At 36.8% G+C, this 19,435-nt stretch overlaps 1 long non-coding RNA gene across 1 annotated transcript in view; it reads left to right on the top strand.

Annotated features, from left to right (window-relative positions):
• Positions 1-2,827: 2,827 nt before the first annotated feature.
• LOC134077854 (uncharacterized) overlaps positions 2,828-19,435 on the top strand; it is a 29,498-nt gene continuing 12,890 nt past the window's right edge. Inside the window, exons 1-4 of the long non-coding RNA XR_009938773.1 lie at positions 2,828-3,013; positions 3,383-3,547; positions 3,723-3,755; positions 3,905-4,030. This is a non-coding gene — a long non-coding RNA (uncharacterized LOC134077854). The remainder of the gene's footprint in view (positions 3,014-3,382; positions 3,548-3,722; positions 3,756-3,904; positions 4,031-19,435) is intronic.

Raw genomic sequence — 19,435 nt, 5'->3', positions numbered from 1 at the left:
AAGTCGACTGACGAGCACAAACGAACAGGAAAGACAGGGGGACATATTGCAAACATTTTGAGCTTTGTTACTCATCATGCTCATGTAGACAGTATAACTATATATTTCCTATGGAATTACTTTAGCAATATGTTCCCCTGTCCTTCCTGTTCGTTCGTGCTCGTCAGTCGGCTTATCGCGACTTGATTCCAAGATGGCGCCCAGCGGAGAGATTCTATGAAGGCACTGCTTGTAAACAGTCTTTTTTTTAATAAACTTCCTGTGCATTTCCAAAGTTCTCAGTATCTCGTTTTAAATGTCAGGACCCTCAGAAGTCTACCAATGCAGTGTGGAGTTACTTGGGACCTTTTTAATGGTTTAAAAATAGCGATTTAGCTGCATAGGCTACGTAATGCCCAATCTAATAGCTTCAAGCCTACTGTAAGCTAGGCTGAAAACGGAGGAGTTCAGAATGCTGGGGGTGAGTGAAAGTGCGTCTAAAACACGTGTGAGTACACCTTAACATGTTTCGGTACAGTTAAGCTCAATTTCACACCGGAATTCTCCTTTAAGAATGGTGTTGTAATCAGGTTTTAAGTAAAATGCTGTGTTTGTCTTCAGTAAAAAATAAAGAAATAATAAAAACAGAAAGCAGCTGATAAAGAGTGTCAAGAGGAGTAGTCAGGGGGGTTTAAAGGTGCAGTCAGCAATTGTACACATTTTCAAGCCCGTAACGTATTTAATCAGATTCAGCCATCATCTCCGCATGATCCGATAGCTGCTCAGTAACACTGTCAAAAAAGAACAGTAGGCGGCGCAGGCTCCGAAAACTGGAAATGAATAAGAGGGGGCAGAAATACTGTAGGTCCCTTCAGGGTGGAACAAGACCCCTCCACTCCGGTTTTCCCAGTTGTGTAATAACCGGAAAATAAGTATTTATATAATAATAATAATAATAATAATAATAATAATTTTATATATATATATATATATATATATATATATATATATATATATATATATATATAATCTTTAATAAATAAAATATTAAATAAATAAATAAAATGTGAAATAAATAAACAAAATGATAAATAAAAGACTAAATGTAAAAACCATATACATTGACATTGACATTTACATTCCATAATGCATGGTCTTGAAATGCGCAATGACATAAATACATAAATACAAACGTCAGTCACCCATCAAAGCGGGCCCTAGCCTCTGATTAGTTGCTGAATAAATAAAAGATTACATTTTGATTACATTTTATGAAAATTGTAGTGGCTGGAAAATAGATTTCTGAAATTTCAGAGGTGGACTGTTTACTTTTACATTTAGCCTCTACTACAGCCCTGTTGGTGTTGTATCAAAGTCATCATTTTGATATTGTGACCACACTTTTCTACTTTCACTTTCAAGCAAAGTTTGCCAACATTGCCCTCTAGTGGCCAATACTCCCTATCACTCCAGTTTTGGTTTGATAAAACCCACTGGCTGGCTTTTGATGTTTTTAGGCCAATGCAGTGATACTGTACATGAGGCATGGGCTTCACAACCAATTACGGGACTACAGAGATGAAGTGACTGTATTACTGTCAATTAAAATCATCAACAGGGCTAATCACATATTAAATGAACATTTATGTACAATTTTAAACAAACTCTATTAACCTACATAAAGAATGTACAGATGGATCATTACACTGTGTGAAATAATCAGGAAGACAGGCCAAATTTTGCAGAGTGGAAGTGAAGTGGCCTGTTAGCCCTCTAATGTGTTCATATGCTGCCCCCTACTGTGGCACCAGAGTAATACACTATTATCAAGATGGAATCAGGCAAAGCGGTAGGATGTTTTCTTTATCATCATATTTTGTTTCACTGTTAAAAACAAATAATGGGTTCTCTAGTTTGGGAGGAGGAGGGATAAGTTTGCGGCATGTTACGTAAGGAAAAGGAGGCTGGCTTAGATATCCTCGTAGCGGAAGGCAGGTGAGTTAATTGCTGTAAATCATAAGGGCCCCTCCCAACCTTTGTTTAGAAAACATAATCTAAGAGTAGAATTCCCCCCAAAAAGTCTATCATTGCTTAATGCTGTCACGGCTCTTTGCCCAGAGATGCAACTTGGACCCAAAAGCATATCTAGGGACAGGAGTAGAGACCCAGAGATGTGCTTAATGAGTCTCTTACAGTAATAAGGCCAGCTAGGATGAAAGAGTACAGAATATTACCAAACAGCAACATAAGCAGGTAAAACAGAAGACACCGTTGTCTGTCTGTCCTATTTTGTAGACACATGCTTAGATAAACCACTGAACTGAACTGAAACTGCACTGTGCTTAAATTTCACTTTCCGTTCACTCTCAAAAAGAGCTATTTACCATGGTATGAAAAACATGTCAGCATTGATAAGAGAAATTGATATAGCTATGTATTGATATGCATATTCCATATTGGCTTTGGTCTGCCCAATCCTGTAACCATAACCATGTCATTGGCATTGTCATTGCAAGACAAAAGTGTCTCCCAAGAACAGAAACAGAAACATAATGTCTATCGTTTTGATGTGTCATCTGTCAACTATCAGCTGTTCTACTCGTTTTCTGGAAAAAAAAACCCGGCTGGATGAACTGGAGAAAGGTACAAATCAATTGTTTAACTTGTGGGGAGGTGGACAATGAGTGTAACTCCTCAAACGATGGCATATCCCTTTCAATAGCACATAGTCAGTAAGTTTTGGTTCACTTTATGGTATCTCAGAAGGAGTTAAAGGGGGTGTGGAATCGTGCCTTGAGTAATATATTGACAGTGGTCACAATGAGTCAACCATTTTGCTTCAACACATTCCATGTTGGACACATCCAGTACAGATAGGCCTGTTACAGAAGTGAGCGACCGAGTTTAACTAATGGCCATACTGAAGCGGAAGGAATAGCGGAGCTCACCAGGAATATCATAACCTTGGAGACGTGGTCCATCTCAGGAGCTCTGCTACCCCTGATCTTCATATCCTTCACCTGGAGTACTGCAGGTTTTATATTACATTAGTTCCAAGATATCCTAGATTAAACTGTATTTTGATGTCATATTCTATATTGGTTTTTGTCTGCCAAGTCCCACAACCATGACCATGTTATTGGCATTGACATTGTAAGACAAAAGTGTCAGTTCAGAAACAGAAACAGAAACTGACTATTGTTTTGATGTGTCATCTGTCAGCTATCAGCTGTTCTATTGGTTTTCTGAATGTGGCTTTTAAATAGCACATAATCAGTAAGTTTTGGTTGACTGTATAGAGGAAGTTATAGGGGGTGTGAAAACATGCCTTGAGTCACATTTTGACAGTGGTCAAAAGAAGTAAACTATTTCTCTTCAACACCTTCCATGTCGACAAATAAAGATAGGCCTGTTACAGAAGTGAGCGACCGAGTTTAACTACATAAAGGTCATACTGAAGAGGAAGGAATAGAGGAGCTCACTAGGAATATCATAACCATGGAGAAGTGGTCCATCTCAGCAGCTCTGCTACTCCTGATCTTCATATCCTTCACCTGGAGTACTGCAGGTTTGATATTACAATATTTCCAACACATGCCGACATTCTGACAATTTGGTGACAGATGATTGTTACTTGGTATTGTGACTTGGTATAACAAGAATACAGTTTGGTTATGGTAATTATAGCCACAACATCTATAGCCACTTCTGAATAATTTTATTTCCATTTCATTGCATACCAGGACAACACCAAAATGGTTCGGCTACTGTGACAGGTAAACCTTCCTCATGTCTCCATGCCTATTGATATTTATGTGTATTGATTTATTGTCAATAGAATGAATAGTTACATACTGTATAGCAGAAGATACAGTACATAAATGTCATTGTAGCCTACATAGTAAAACAGGATTTTCTTTGACAGGTCTAACTGGTGGTGAAGTGACTGCCATTGTGTTTGGGTCTTTTTTTCTCTCAACTTTAACAATTGTGATTGTAGTCGGCGTATACAAGCGTCATTTTAAATAAAATCATCTTACATATGTCAAAGGTAAAGTAGGTCACACAGATAAATGTTAATCAAACATTTTAATATGTGAGAATCCACTTAATTACAGTGCATGAAAATGCACTGTACTGTTCTTCCTAGGCTTCTTCTTCTTATTATTATTACAGTGCATGAAAATGCACTGTACTGTTCTTCCTATTCTTCTTATTATTACAGTGCATGAAAATGCACTGTACTGTTCTTCCTATTCTTCTTATTATTACAGTGCATGAAAATGCACTGTACTGTTCTTCCTAGGCTTCTTATTATTACAGTGCATGAAAATGCACTGTACTGTTCTTCCTAGGCTTTTTATTAAACTTCTTCTTCTAACGCTCGCAATTCAGCTTCAACCGTTTAACGTAGAAACTTCATTCAAACGTTGTTGCGTAGGTCTTGCTTATGCCATGTGTGCTTTGTACTTTTCAACTTTGTAACTTTTATACTTTTTGAACTATTAAATAAAAACTATTAACAATTTCCCCATAGACTTAACATTGCTCATTATGACATCACGGCAGCAATTAGAATGTTACCCCAGCTGGTCAGCCACCTGCAGCCGGTTGCACCAGTCGAACGTAAGGTCGATCGTAAGTTAAGGTGTAAGTTGCGTCTTAACCTTACGTTGAAACTAACTAGTTTCAAACTAGCGCTGCATTCTTTTTCTGTTGCACCATCGCTACTAAAGTTACAACGTAGTTAGTAGCTACTAAATCAAAATATTGTCGCATAGAATGACGTTTTTACCGTTGACAACCAATCAATATTAATTATAACGGAGGCGTCACAGATTCACAATCCTTGCGTTGGTAACGTAACGTTCGCTAGTATGATTAAAGCCACGTTGAAGTTTGACTTCCTCCACAATTATTTTGTTATAGGCCTATGGAATAAAGTAACACTGCATTTTTAAATAAGACTTTATTTTGTTGTGTGTGCTTTGGGAATATTTCAGCAACCACTGTTCACCTAACTAGCTAAGGTAGCCTAACGGTAAATCTTTCTAATATGACTAGCTGCTAGAATGAAGTCTCTGATAACAGCTCAATAAACAGCAAGGAAATGTGTGCTTTGAGTGGATAGCTTTGGTATTTGTACCGCTAGGTCCATTAGGCCTACGATTTCCAGAATAACATGATTCAAACACTGCCGAAGAAAATTAAATGTGTGTAAGGGTCGCGTATGTAACTCTTCTCGGCTTATACTTTGTTAAATGTAACATTTCCACCGTTTAAATGTAACAAAATAGTTACGACGGGACTTACACCTAGGGGGAGGGTGGTGTAAGTTAGTGTGTCATTTAAGTCATAACTTAGTGCCTACGTTGAAACTATCTGCTTGGTGCAACCCGTTCTATTTTAGTAGGTCGTAAACCTCAACGTAGCGCCAGTTTACGTTCAAACTAAGCTAAGATGGAACTTACGTTCAGCTGGTGCAACTGGCTGCTGGGCACCAACTGTCAGTTTCTCTCAGGCAAGCATACAATCTCTCTGAAGACTACATATTCTGTTCCCCTGTATCCTCTGCGCACAACAGTATCAAAATAAGTCCTCCTTATTCCATCCAACTTTATATCCATTCATCTTCTTCAAACCATTCACTCATCCACCCATTCTAAACAGTCTGCCTATCAACATCAATTAGACGCTCTACATTGAACTTTTAAACAATCTACTCTGTCTCAGGCTGGCTCTCTTAAGACTAGCCAGTTAAATTGATTACACCTGTATCTGTATCCACTACTCTCAGTAGAGAGCTGTGTCTCTCCATTCTACAAGAATATAAGGCACATTCCATCCAACATTCTATCCATTCATCTTCTTCAGACCATTCACTCATCCACCCATTAAACTGTCTATCAACATCTATTAAACAATCTGTCTATCAACATCCATTAAACTCTCTGTCTATCAACATTAATTAGACTATCTACATTCAACTTTTAAATTATTTACTCTGTCTCAGGCTTTACTGGCTCTCTTAAGACTAGCCAGTTAAATTGATTACACCTGTATCAACTACTCTCAGAGAGCTGTATCAGTGTCTCTCTTAACAAGAATATAAGGCACATTCCATCCAACCTTCTATCCATTCATCTTCTTCAGACCATTCACTCATCCACCCATTAAACTGTCAATCAATATCTATTAAACAATCTGCCTATCAACATCCATTAAACATTCTATCTATCAACATTAATTAGACTATCTACATACAACTTTTAAAGTATTTACTGTGGGTCCCTCTCAAGCAGCGTTTATATGTCCTCCCTCGCTCCTCGATCCTCAATGATCTACATAAAGAAAGATAGAAGAAGGGCTAGACTATCCCATTGTTGCCGCTCCATCATTCTTTATGTAGATCAGTGAGGAGCGAGGGAGGACGTGTAAACGCTATATGAGAGGCACCTTCTGTCTCAGGCTTTAAGCATACAATCTCATTAAGACTACAGATCCTGTTTCCTCTTCCACTTCCTCTGTCCACAACTGTTTCAAAATAAAGGTCCTCACTGCAATAATACACTATTAAATCATTTAACCATTGAAACTACTCAACTATTGAACTGTTCAACCATTCCAACTGTCAGTTATCATCCACTATGCCTCCAGTCAACTACATGAAACCTCCATGTACCTAGCAACCAACAGAGCAACCATTAAAATTAAGTGTTTATGACCGTTTCCATAGCAACCAACATGATTATACTGCAGTAACTTCTTGTTTCCTGATAGTGGCCACCATGGATACCCTAGCAACAAATGTTTCAAAATAAAAGTCCTCACTAGCAAGTTAGCTAGTTAGCATGGTTAGCATAGTTAACATTGTTAGCATAGTTAGCATTTTTAGCATAACTGCAAAAAATCATCAACTAAGTTAGCTAATCAACCTGGTTAGCTTTGTTAGCAAATTTAGCATTGTTAGCATTTTAGCATTACTGCTAGAAATCATCGGTTAAGTTAACTAATCAACCTGGTTAGCATTGTTAGTAAAGTTAGCATTGCTAGCATAATAAGCATTTTTAACGTAACTGCTAGAAATCATTAGCTAAGTTAGCTAATCAACATTTTAACATGAATAGAAATCATTAGTTAAGTTAGAACTGGAACGTTTCATCTTTAAAATGTCTACCTTCACACTATCAACTCTCTGTAAACTATGCAACCACCATGTTTACTCTAGCTACACCTTAGTAACCATATCTACATAATCTATCTATTTTTGCATTTTCATGCACTGGTAATTCCTTGGAATTGCATTTCTAGTTATTAGAGTGCATGAAAATGCACTCTACTGTTATCCCTTTTCTTATTATTATCGATATTATTATTCTTCTAACGCTTTTTGTGCGTGCAATTCAGCTTCAACCGTTTAACGTAGAAACTTCATTCAAACTGCGCTGCGTAGGTCTTACTTTGGTGACTTCAGCTATGTATTTTTCAACTTTGAAAACTTTATCGTTGAATTTATATTAATTTTTTAAAACATTTTTTTCTCCCATAGACTTAACATTGGATTATGACATCATAATAGGGCAATTAGAATCTTATGCCAGGTGGCCAGTCCAGGTGCAGCAGCTCTCTCTCTCTCAGGCTTTAAGCATACAATCTCATTAAGACTACAGATCCTGTTTCATACTTCCTCTGTCCACAACTGTTTCAAAATAAAAGTCCTCACTGCAATAATACACTATTAAATCATTTAACCATTGAAAATACTCAACTATTTAACTGTTCAACCACTCCAACTGTCAGTTATCATCAACTATGCCTCCAGTCAACTACATGAAACCTCCAGGTACCTAGCAACCAACATAGCAACCATTAGAATTAATCTTTTATGACAGTTTCCATAGCAACCAACATGATTTTACTACAGTAACTTCTTTATTTCTGATAGTGGCCATCATGGATACCCTAGCAACAAATGTTTCAAAATAAAAGTCCTCACTAGCAAGTTAGCTAGTTAGCATGGTTAGCATTTTTAGCATAGTTAGCATTTTTAGCATAACTGCTAGAAATCATTAGCTTAGTTAGCTAATCAACCTGGTTAGCATTTTTAGCAAAGTTAGCATTGTTAGCATAGTTAGCATTTTTAGCATAACTGCTAGAAATCATCAACTAAATTAGCTAATCAACCTCGTAACCATAGTTAGCATGGTTAGCATTGTTAGCATTTTTGCATAACTGCTAAAAATCATTAGCCAGGTTAGCTAATCTGGTAAACAGGTAAGCTAATTCAATTTTAAACAGTCTATCTTCGCACTATCAACTTTCAAAAACTATGAAACCACCATGTCTACCCTAGCAACACCTTAGTAACCATATCTCAATGATTTATCTATAAATTTTTGCATTTTCATGCACTCGTAATTTCCTTGGAATTACATTCTCTAGTTATTAAACTTCTTCTTCTAACGCTCGCAATTCAGCTTCAACCGTTTAACGTAGAAACTTCATTCAAACTTTGTTGCGTAGGTCTTGCTTATGCCATATGTGCTTTATATTTTTCAACTTTGTAACTTTTATACTTTTTAAACTATTAGTTAAAAACTATCACCATTTCCCCCATAGACTTAACATTGCTCATTATGACATCACGGCAGCAATTAGAATGTTACCCCAGCTGGTCAGCCACCTGGGCACCAACTGTCAGTTTCTCTCAGGCTCCTCTCTGAAGACTACATATTCTGTTCCCCTGTATCCTCTGCGCACAACAGTATCAAAATAAGTCCTCCTAATTCCATCCAACTTTATATCCATTCATCTTCTTCAAACCATTCACTCATCCACCCATTCTAAACAGTCTGCCTATCAACAACATCAATTAGACGCTCTACATTGAACTTTTAAACAATCTACTCTGTCTCAGGCTGGCTCTCTTAAGACTAGCCAGTTAAATTGATTACACCTGTATCTGTATCCACTACTCTCAGTAGAGAGCTGTGTCTCTCCATTCTACAAGAATATAAGGCACATTCCATCCAACATTCTATCCATTCATCTTCTTCAGACCATTCACTCATCCACCCATTAAACTGTCTATCAACATCTATTAAACAATCTGTCTAACATCCATTAAACTCTCTGTCTATCAACATTAATTAGACTATCTACATTCAACTTTTAAACAATCTACTCTGTCTCAGGCTGGCTCTCTTAAGACTAGCCAGTTAAATTGATTACACCTGTATCAACTACTCTCAGAGAGCTGTATCAGTGTCTCTCTTAACAAGAATATAAGGCACATTCCATCCAACCTTCTATCCATTCATCTTCTTCAGACCATTCACTCATCCACCCATTAAACTGTCAATCAATATCTATTAAACAATCTGCCTATCAACATCAATTAAACATTCTATCTATCAACATTAATTAGACTATCTACATACAACTTTTAAAGTATTTACTGTGGGTCCCTCTCAAGCAGCGTTTATATGTCCTCCCTCGATCCTCGATCCTCAATGATCTACATAAAGAAAGATAGAAGAAGGGCTAGACTATCCCATTGTTGCCGCTCCATCATTCTTTATGTAGATCAGTGAGGAGCGAGAGAGGACGCGTAAACGCTATGAGAAGCACCTTCTGTCTCAGGCTTTAAGCATACAATCTCATTAAGACTACAGATCCTGTTTCACTACTTCCTCTGTCCACAACTGTTTCAAAATAAAGGTCCTCACTGCAATAATACACTATTAAATCATTTAACCATTGAAACTACTCAACTATTGAACTGTTCAACCATTCCAACTGTCAGTTATCATCCACTATGCCTCCAGTCAACTACATGAAACCTCCATGTACCTAGCAACCAACATAGCAACCATTAAAAAGTGTTTATGACCGTTTCCATAGCAACCAACATGATTATACTGCAGTAACTTCTTGTTTCCTGATAGTGGCCACCATGGATACCCTAGCAACAAATGTTTCAAAATAAAAGTCCTCACTAGCAAGTTAGCTAGTTACCATGGTTAGCATAGTTAGCATTGTTAGCATAGTTAGCATTTTTAGCATAACTGCAAAAAATCATCAACTAAGTTAGCTAATTAACCTGGTTAGCATTGTTAGCAAATTTAGCATTGTTAGCATAGTTAGCATTTTTAGCATTACTGCTAGAAATCATCGGTTAAGTTAGCTAATCAACCTGGTTAGCATTGTTAGCATTGCTAGCATAGTAAGCATTTTTAGCGTAACTGCTAGAAATCATTAGCTAAGTTAGCTAATCAACATTTTAACATGAATAGAAATCATTAGTTAAGTTAGAACTGGAACGTTTCATCTTTAAACTGTCTACCTTCACACTATCAACTCTCTGTAAACTATGCAACCACCATGTTTACCCTAGCTACACCTTAGTAACCATATCTACATTATCTATCTATTTTTGCATTTTCATGCACTGGTAATTCCTTGGAATTGCATTTCTAGTTCTTCTTCTAACGCACGCAATTCAGCTTCAACCGCTTAACGTAGAAACTCCATTCAAATTTTGTCGCGTAGGTCTTACTTACGCGATGTGGGCTTTGTATTTTTCAACTTTGTAACTTTTATACTTTTTAAACTATTAGTTAAAAACTATTACAATTTCCCCCATAGACTTAACATTGCTCATTATGACATCACGGCAGCAATTAGAATCTTACGCCAGGTGGCCGGCCACCTGGGCACCAACTGTCAGTTTCTCTGGCTTTAAGCATACAGTCTCTCAGAAGACTACATATCCTGTTAACTGTTTCCTCTGTCCACAACTGTTTCAAAATAAAAGTCCTAACTGCAAAAATACACTATTAAATCATTTAACCATTGAAACTACTCAACTATTGAACTGTTCAACCATTCCAACTGTCAGTTATCATCCACTATGCCTCCAGTCAACTACATGAAACCTCCATGTACCTAGCAACCAACATAGCAACCATTAAAATTAAGTGTTCATGACCGTTTCCATAGCAGCCACCATGGATACCCTAGCAACAAATGTTTCAAAATAAAAGTCCTCACTAGCAAGTTAGCTAGTTAGCATGGTTAGCATTTTTAGCATAACTGCAAAAAATCATCAACTAAGTCAGCTAATCAACCTGGTTAGCATTATTAGCAAATTTAGCATTGTTAGCATAGTTAGCATTTTTAGCATTACTGCTAGAAATCATCGGTTAAGTTAGCTAATCAACCTGGTTAGCATTGTTAGTAAAGTTATCATTGCTAGCATAATTAACATTTTTAGCGTAACTGCTAGAAATCATTACCTAAGTTAGCTAATCAACATTTTAACATGAATAGAAATCACAAGTTAAGTTAGAACTGGAATGTTTCATCTTTAAACTGTCTACCTTCACACTATCAACTCTCTGTAAACTATGCAACCACCATGTTTACCCTAGCTACACCTTAGCAACCATATCTACATTATCTATCTATTTTTGCATTTTCATGCACTGGTAATTCCTTGGAATTGCATTTCTAGTTAAACTTCTTCTTCTAACGCTCGCAATTCAGCTTCAACCGTTTAACGTAGAAACTTCATTCAAACTTTGTTGCGTAGGTCTTGCTTATGCCATATGTGCTTTGTATTTTTCAACTTTGTAACTTTTATACTTTTTAAACTATTAGTTAAAAACTATCACCATTTCCCCCATAGACTTAACATTGCTCATTATGACATCACGGCAGCAATTAGAATGTTACCCCAGCTGGTCAGCCACCTGGGCACCAACTGTCAGTTTCTCTCAGGCTCCTCTCTGAAGACTACATATTCTGTTCCCCTGTATCCTCTGTGCTCAACAGTATCAAAATAAGTCCTCCTAATTCCATCCAACTTTATATCCATTCATCTTCTTCAAACCATTCACTCATCCACCCATTCTAAACAGTCTGCCTATCAACAACATCAATTAGACGCTCTACATTGAACTTTTAAACAATCTACTCTGTCTCAGGCTGGCTCTCTTAAGACTAGCCAGTTAAATTGATTACACCTGTATCTGTATCCACTACTCTCAGTAGAGAGCTGTGTCTCTCCATTCTACAAGAATATAAGGCACATTCCATCCAACATTCTATCCATTCATCTTCTTCAGACCATTCACTCATCCACCCATTAAACTGTCTATCAACATCTATTAAACAATCTGTCTATCAACATCCATTAAACTCTCTGTCTATCAACATTAATTAGACTATCTACATTCAACTTTTAAATTATTTACTCTGTCTCATTTTTTAAGAGTACTCTGGCTCTCTTAAGACTAGCCAGTTAAATTGATTACACCTGTGTCAACTACTCTGAGAGCTGTATCAGTGTCTCTCTTAACAAGAATAAGGCACATTCCATCCAACCTTCTATCCATTCATCTTCTTCAGACCATTCACTCATCCACCCATTAAACTGTCAATCAATATAAAACAATCTGCCTATCAACATCCATTAAACATTCTATCTATCAACATTAATTAGACTATCTACATACAACTTTTAAAGTATTTACTGTGGGTCCCTCTCAAGCAGCGTTTATATGTCCTCCCTCGCTCCTCGATCCTCAATGATCTACATAAAGAAAGATAGAAGAAGGGCTAGACTATCCCATTGTTGCCGCTCCATCATTCTTTATGTAGATCAGTGAGGAGCGAGAGAGGACGCGTAAACGCTATGAGAGGCACCTTCTGTCTCAGGCTTTAAGCATACAATCTCATTAAGACTACAGATCCTGTTTCACTACTTCCTCTGTCCACAACTGTTTCAAAATAAAGGTCCTCACTGCAATAATACACTATTAAATCATTTAACCATTGAAACTACTCAACTATTGAACTGTTCAACCATTCCAACTGTCAGTTATCATCCACTATGCCTCCAGTCAACTACATGAAACCTCCATGTACCTAGCAACCAACATAGCAACCATTAAAATTAAGTGTTTATGACCGTTTCCATAGCAACCAACATGATTATACTGCAGTAACTTCTTGTTTCCTGATAGTGGCCACCATGGATACCCTAGCAACAAATGTTTCAAAATAAAAGTCCTCACTAGCAAGTTAGCTAGTTAGCATAGTTAGCATTGTTAACATAGTTAGCATTTTTAGCATAACTGCTAGAAATCATCGGTTAAGTTAGCTAATCAACCTGGTTAGCATTGTTAGTAAAGTTAGCATTGCTAGCATAATAAGCATTTTTAGCGTAACTGCTAGAAATCATTAGCTAAGTTAGCTAATCGACATTTTAACATGAATAGAAATCATTAGTTAAGTTAGAACTGGAATGTTTCATCTTTAAACTGTCTACCTTCACACTATCAACTCTCTGTAAACTATGCAACCACCATGTTTACCCTAGCTACACCTTAGTAACCATATCTACATTATCTATCTATTTTTGCATTTTCATGCACTGGTAATTCCTTGGAATTGCATTTCTAGTTACAGTGCATGAAAATGCACTGTACTGTTCTTCCTAGGCTTTTTATTAAACTTCTTCTTCTAACGCTCGCAATTCAGCTTCAACCGTTTAACGTAGAAACTTCATTCAAACGTTGTTGCGTAGGTCTTGCTTATGCCATGTGTGCTTTGTATTTTTCAACTTTGTAACTTTTATACTTTTTGAACTATTAAATAAAAACTATTAACAATTTCCCCATAGACTTAACATTGCTCATTATGACATCACGGCAGCAATTAGAATGTTACCCCAGCTGGTCAGCCACCTGTGCACCAACTGTCAGTTTCTCTCAGGCAATCTCTCTGAAGACTAGGCCTACATATTCTGTTCCCCTGTATCCTCTGCGCACAACAGTATCAAAATAAGTCCTCCTAATTCCATCCAACTTTATATCCATTCATCTTCTTCAAACCATTCACTCATCCACCCATTCTAAACAGTCTGCCTATCAACATCAATTAGACGCTCTACATTCAACTTTTAAACAATCTACTCTGTCTCAGGCTGGCTCTCTTAAGACTAGCCAGTTAAATTGATTACACCTGTATCTGTATCCACTACTCTCAGTAGAGAGCTGTGTCTCTCCATTCTACAAGAATATAAGGCACATTCCATCCAACATTCTATCCATTCATCTTCTTCAGACCATTCACTCATCCACCCATTAAACTGTCTATCAACATCTATTAAACAATCTGTCTATCAACATTAATTAGACTATCTACATTCAACTTTTAAATTATTTACTCTGTCTCAGGCTTTACTGGCTCTCTTAAGACTAGCCAGTTAAATTGATTACACCTGTATCAACTACTCTCAGAGAGCTGTATCAGTGTCTCTCTTAACAAGAATATAAGGCACATTCCATCCAACCTTCTATCCATTCATCTTCTTCAGACCATTCACTCATCCACCCATTAAACTGTCAATCAATATCTATTAAACAATCTGCCTATCAACATCCATTAAACATTCTATCTATCAACATTAATTAGACTATCTACATACAACTTTTAAAGTATTTACTGTGGGTCCCTCTCAAGCAGCGTTTATATGTCCTCCCTCGCTCCTCGATCCTCAATGATCTACATAAAGAAAGATAGAAGAAGGGCTAGACTATCCCATTGTTGCCGCTCCATCATTCTTTATGTAGATCAGTGAGGAGCGAGGGAGGACGTGTAAACGCTATATGAGAGGCACCTTCTGTCTCAGGCTTTAAGCATACAATCTCATTAAGACTACAGATCCTGTTTCCTCTTCCACTTCCTCTGTCCACAACTGTTTCAAAATAAAGGTCCTCACTGCAATAATACACTATTAAATCATTTAACCATTGAAACTACTCAACTATTGAACTGTTCAACCATTCCAACTGTCAGTTATCATCCACTATGCCTCCAGTCAACTACATGAAACCTCCATGTACCTAGCAACCAACAGAGCAACCATTAAAATTAAGTGTTTATGACCGTTTCCATAGCAACCAACATGATTATACTGCAGTAACTTCTTGTTTCCTGATAGTGGCCACCATGGATACCCTAGCAACAAATGTTTCAAAATAAAAGTCCTCACTAGCAAGTTAGCTAGTTAGCATGGTTAGCATAGTTAACATTGTTAGCATAGTTAGCATTTTTAGCATAACTGCAAAAAATCATCAACTAAGTTAGCTAATCAACCTGGTTAGCTTTGTTAGCAAATTTAGCATTGTTAGCATAGTTAGCATTTTAGTATTACTGCTAGAAATCATCGGTTAAGTTAACTAATCAACCTGGTTAGCATTGTTAGTAAAGTTAGCATTGCTAGCATAATAAGCATTTTTAACGTAACTGCTAGAAATCATTAGCTAAGTTAGCTAATCAACATTTTAACATGAATAGAAATCATTAGTTAAGTTAGAACTGGAACGTTTCATCTTTAAAATGTCTACCTTCACACTATCAACTCTCTGTAAACTATGCAACCACCATGTTTACTCTAGCTACACCTTAATAACCATATCTACATAATCTATCTATTTTTGCATTTTCATGCACTGGTAATTCCTTGGAATTGCATTTCTAGTTATTATTAAACTTCTTCTTCTAACGCTCGCAATTCAGCTTCAACCGTTTAACGTAGAAACTTCATTCAAACTTTGTTGCGTAGGTCTTGCTTATGCCATATGTGCTTTATATTTTTCAACTTTGTAACTTTTATACTTTTTAAACTATTAGTTAAAAACTATCACCATTTCCCCCATAGACTTAACATTGCTCATTATGACATCACGGCAGCAATTAGAATGTTACCCCAGCTGGTCAGCCACCTGGGCACCAACTGTCAGTTTCTCTCAGGCTCCTCTCTGAAGACTACATATTCTGTTCCCCTGTATCCTCTGCGCACAACAGTATCAAAATAAGTCCTCCTAATTCCATCCAACTTTATATCCATTCATCTTCTTCAAACCATTCACTCATCCACCCATTCTAAACAGTCTGCCTATCAACAACATCAATTAGACGCTCTACATTGAACTTTTAAACAATCTACTCTGTCTCAGGCTGGCTCTCTTAAGACTAGCCAGTTAAATTGATTACACCTGTATCTGTATCCACTACTCTCAGTAGAGAGCTGTGTCTCTCCATTCTACAAGAATATAAGGCACATTCCATCCAACATTCTATCCATTCATCTTCTTCAGACCATTCACTCATCCACCCATTAAACTGTCTATCAACATCTATTAAACAATCTGTCTATCAACATCCATTAAACTTTAAATTAAACATTAATTAGACTATCTACATTCAACTTTTAAATTATTTACTCTGTCTCAGGCTTTAAGAGTACTCTGGCACTCTTAAGACTAGCCAGTTAAATTGATTACACCTGTGTCAACTACTCTCAGAGAGCTGTATCAGTGTCTCTCTTAACAAGAATATAAGGCACATTCCATCCAACCTTCTATCCACTCATCTTCTTCAGACCATTCACTCATCCACCCATTAAACTGTCAATCAATATCTATTAAACAATCTGCCTATCAACATCCATTAAACATTCTGTCTATCAACATTAATTAGACTATCTACATACAACTTTTAAAGTATTTACTGTGGGTCCCTCTCAAGCAGCGTTTATATGTCCTCCCTCGCTCCTCGATCCTCAATGATCTACATAAAGAAAGATAGAAGAAGGGCTAGACTATCCCATTGTTGCCGCTCCATCATTCTTTATGTAGATCAGTGAGGAGCGAGAGAGGACGCGTAAACGCTATGAGAGGCACCTTCTGTCTCAGGCTTTAAGCATACAATCTCATTAAGACTACAGATCCTGTTTCACTACTTCCTCTGTCTACAACTGTTTCAAAATAAAGGTCCTCACTGCAATTATACACTATTAAATCATTTAACCATTGAAACTACTCAACTATTGAAATGTTCAACCATTCCAACTGTCAGTTATCATCAACTATGCCTCCAGTCAACTACATGAAACCTCCATGTACCTAGCAACCAACATAGCAACCATTAAAATTAAGTGTTTATAACCGTTTCCATAGCAACCAACATGATTATACTGCAGTAACTTCTTGTTTCCTGATAGTGGCCACCATGGATACCCTAGCAACAAATGTTTCAAAATAAAAGTCCTCACTAGCAAGTTAGCTAGTTAGCATAGTTAACATTGTTAACATAGTTAGCATTTTTAGCATAACTGCAAAAAATCATCAACTAAGTTAGCTAATCAACCTGGTTAGCATTGTCAGCAAATTTAGCATTGTTAGCATAGTTAGCATTTTTAACATTACTGCTAGAAATCATCGATAAGTTAGCTAATCAACCTGGTTAGCATTGTTAGTAAAGTTAGCATTGCTAGCATAATTAGCATTTTTAGCTTAACTGCTAGAAATCATTAGCTAAGTTAGCTAATCAACATTTTAACATGAATAGAAATCATTAGTTAAGTTAGAACTGGAATGTTTCATCTTTAAACTGTCTACCTTCACACTATCAACTCTCTGTAAACTATGCAACCACCATGTTTACCCTAGCTACACCTTAGTAACCATATCTACATTATCTATCTTTTTTAGCATTTTCATGCACTGGTAATTCCTTGGAATTGCATTTCTAGTTATTATTACAGTGCATGAAAATGCACTGTACTGTTCTTCCTAGGCTTCTTATTATTTTTCTTCTTCTAACGCTCTTAATGCAGCTTCAACCGTTCAACCTAGAAACTTCATTCAAACTTTGTTACGTAGGTCTTACTTAGGACATGGGTGCTTTGTATTTTTCAACTTTGTAACTTTTCAACTTTTTAAACTATTAGTTAAAAACTATTACAATCTCCCCCATAGACTTAACATTGCTCATTATGACATCACGGCAGCAATTAGAATCTTACGCCAGGTGGCCGGCCACCTGGGCACCAACTGTCAGTTTCTCTGGCTTTAAGCATACAGTCTCTCAGAAGACTACATATCCTGTTAACTGTTTCCTCTGTCCACAACTGTTTCAAAATAAAAGTCCTCAATGCAATAATACACTATTAAATCATTTAACCATTGCAACTACTCAACTATTGAACTGTTCAACCATTCCAACTGTCAGTTATCATCCACTATGCCTCCAGTCAACTACATGAAACCTCCATGTACCTAGCAACCAACATAGCAACCATTAAAATTAAGTGTTTATGACCGTTTCCATAGCAACCAACATGATTATACTGCAGTAACTTCTTGTTTCTTGATAGTGGCCACCATGGATACCCTAGCAACAAATGTTTCAAAATAAAAGTCCTCACTAGCAAGTTAGCTAGTTAGCATGGTTAGCATAGTTAGCATTGTAGTTAGCATTGTTAGCATTTTTAGCATAACTGCAAAAAATCATCAACTAAGTTAGCTAATCAACCTGGTTAGCATTATTAGCAAATTTAGCATTGTTAGCATAGTTAGCATTTTTAGCATTACTGCTAGAAATCATCGGTTAAGTTAGCTAATCAACCTGGTTAGCATTGTTAATAAAGTTAGCATTGCTAACATAATTAGCATTTTTAGCGTAACTGCTAGAAATCATTACCTAAGTTAGGTAATCAACATTTTAACATGAATAGAAATCATTAGTTAAGTTAGAGCTGGAATGTTTCATTTTTAAACTGTCTACCTTCACACTATCAACTCTCTGTAAACTATGCAACCACCATGTTTACCCTAGCTACACCTTAGTAACCATATCTACATTATCTATCTATTTTTGCATTTTCATGCACTGGTAATTCCTTGGAATTGCATTTCTAGTTAAACTTCTTCTTCTAACGCTCGCAATTCAGCTTCAACCGTTTAACGTAGAAACTTCATTCAAACTTTGTTGCGTAGGTCTTGCTTATGCCATATGTGCTTTATATTTTTCAACTTTGTAACTTTTATACTTTTTAAACTATTAGTTAAAAACTATCACCATTTCCCCCATAGACTTAACATTGCTCATTATGACATCACGGCAGCAATTAGAATGTTACCCCAGCTGGTCAGCCACCTGGGCACCAACTGTCAGTTTCTCTCAGGCTCCTCTCTGAAGACTACATATTCTGTTCCCCTGTATCCTCTGCGCACAACAGTATCAAAATAAGTCCTCCTAATTCCATCCAACTTTATATCCATTCATCTTCTTCAAACCATTCACTCATCCACCCATTCTAAACAGTCTGCCTATCAACAACATCAATTAGACGCTCTACATTGAACTTTTAAACAATCTACTCTGTCTCAGGCTGGCTCTCTTAAGACTAGCCAGTTAAATTGATTACACCTGTATCTGTATCCACTACTCTCAGTAGAGAGCTGTGTCTCTCCATTCTACAAGAATATAAGGCACATTCCATCCAACATTCTATCCATTCATCTTCTTCAGACCATTCACTCATCCACCCATTAAACTGTCTATCAACATCTATTAAACAATCTGTCTATCAACATCCATT

Source organism: Sardina pilchardus, chromosome 4 (genome assembly GCF_963854185.1).
Source record: "Sardina pilchardus chromosome 4, fSarPil1.1, whole genome shotgun sequence".
Taxonomy (NCBI): domain Eukaryota; kingdom Metazoa; phylum Chordata; class Actinopteri; order Clupeiformes; family Clupeidae; genus Sardina; species Sardina pilchardus.
The sequence above is the reverse complement of the archived record's forward strand: the minus strand, read 5'-3'. Positions and strand labels throughout refer to the sequence as shown.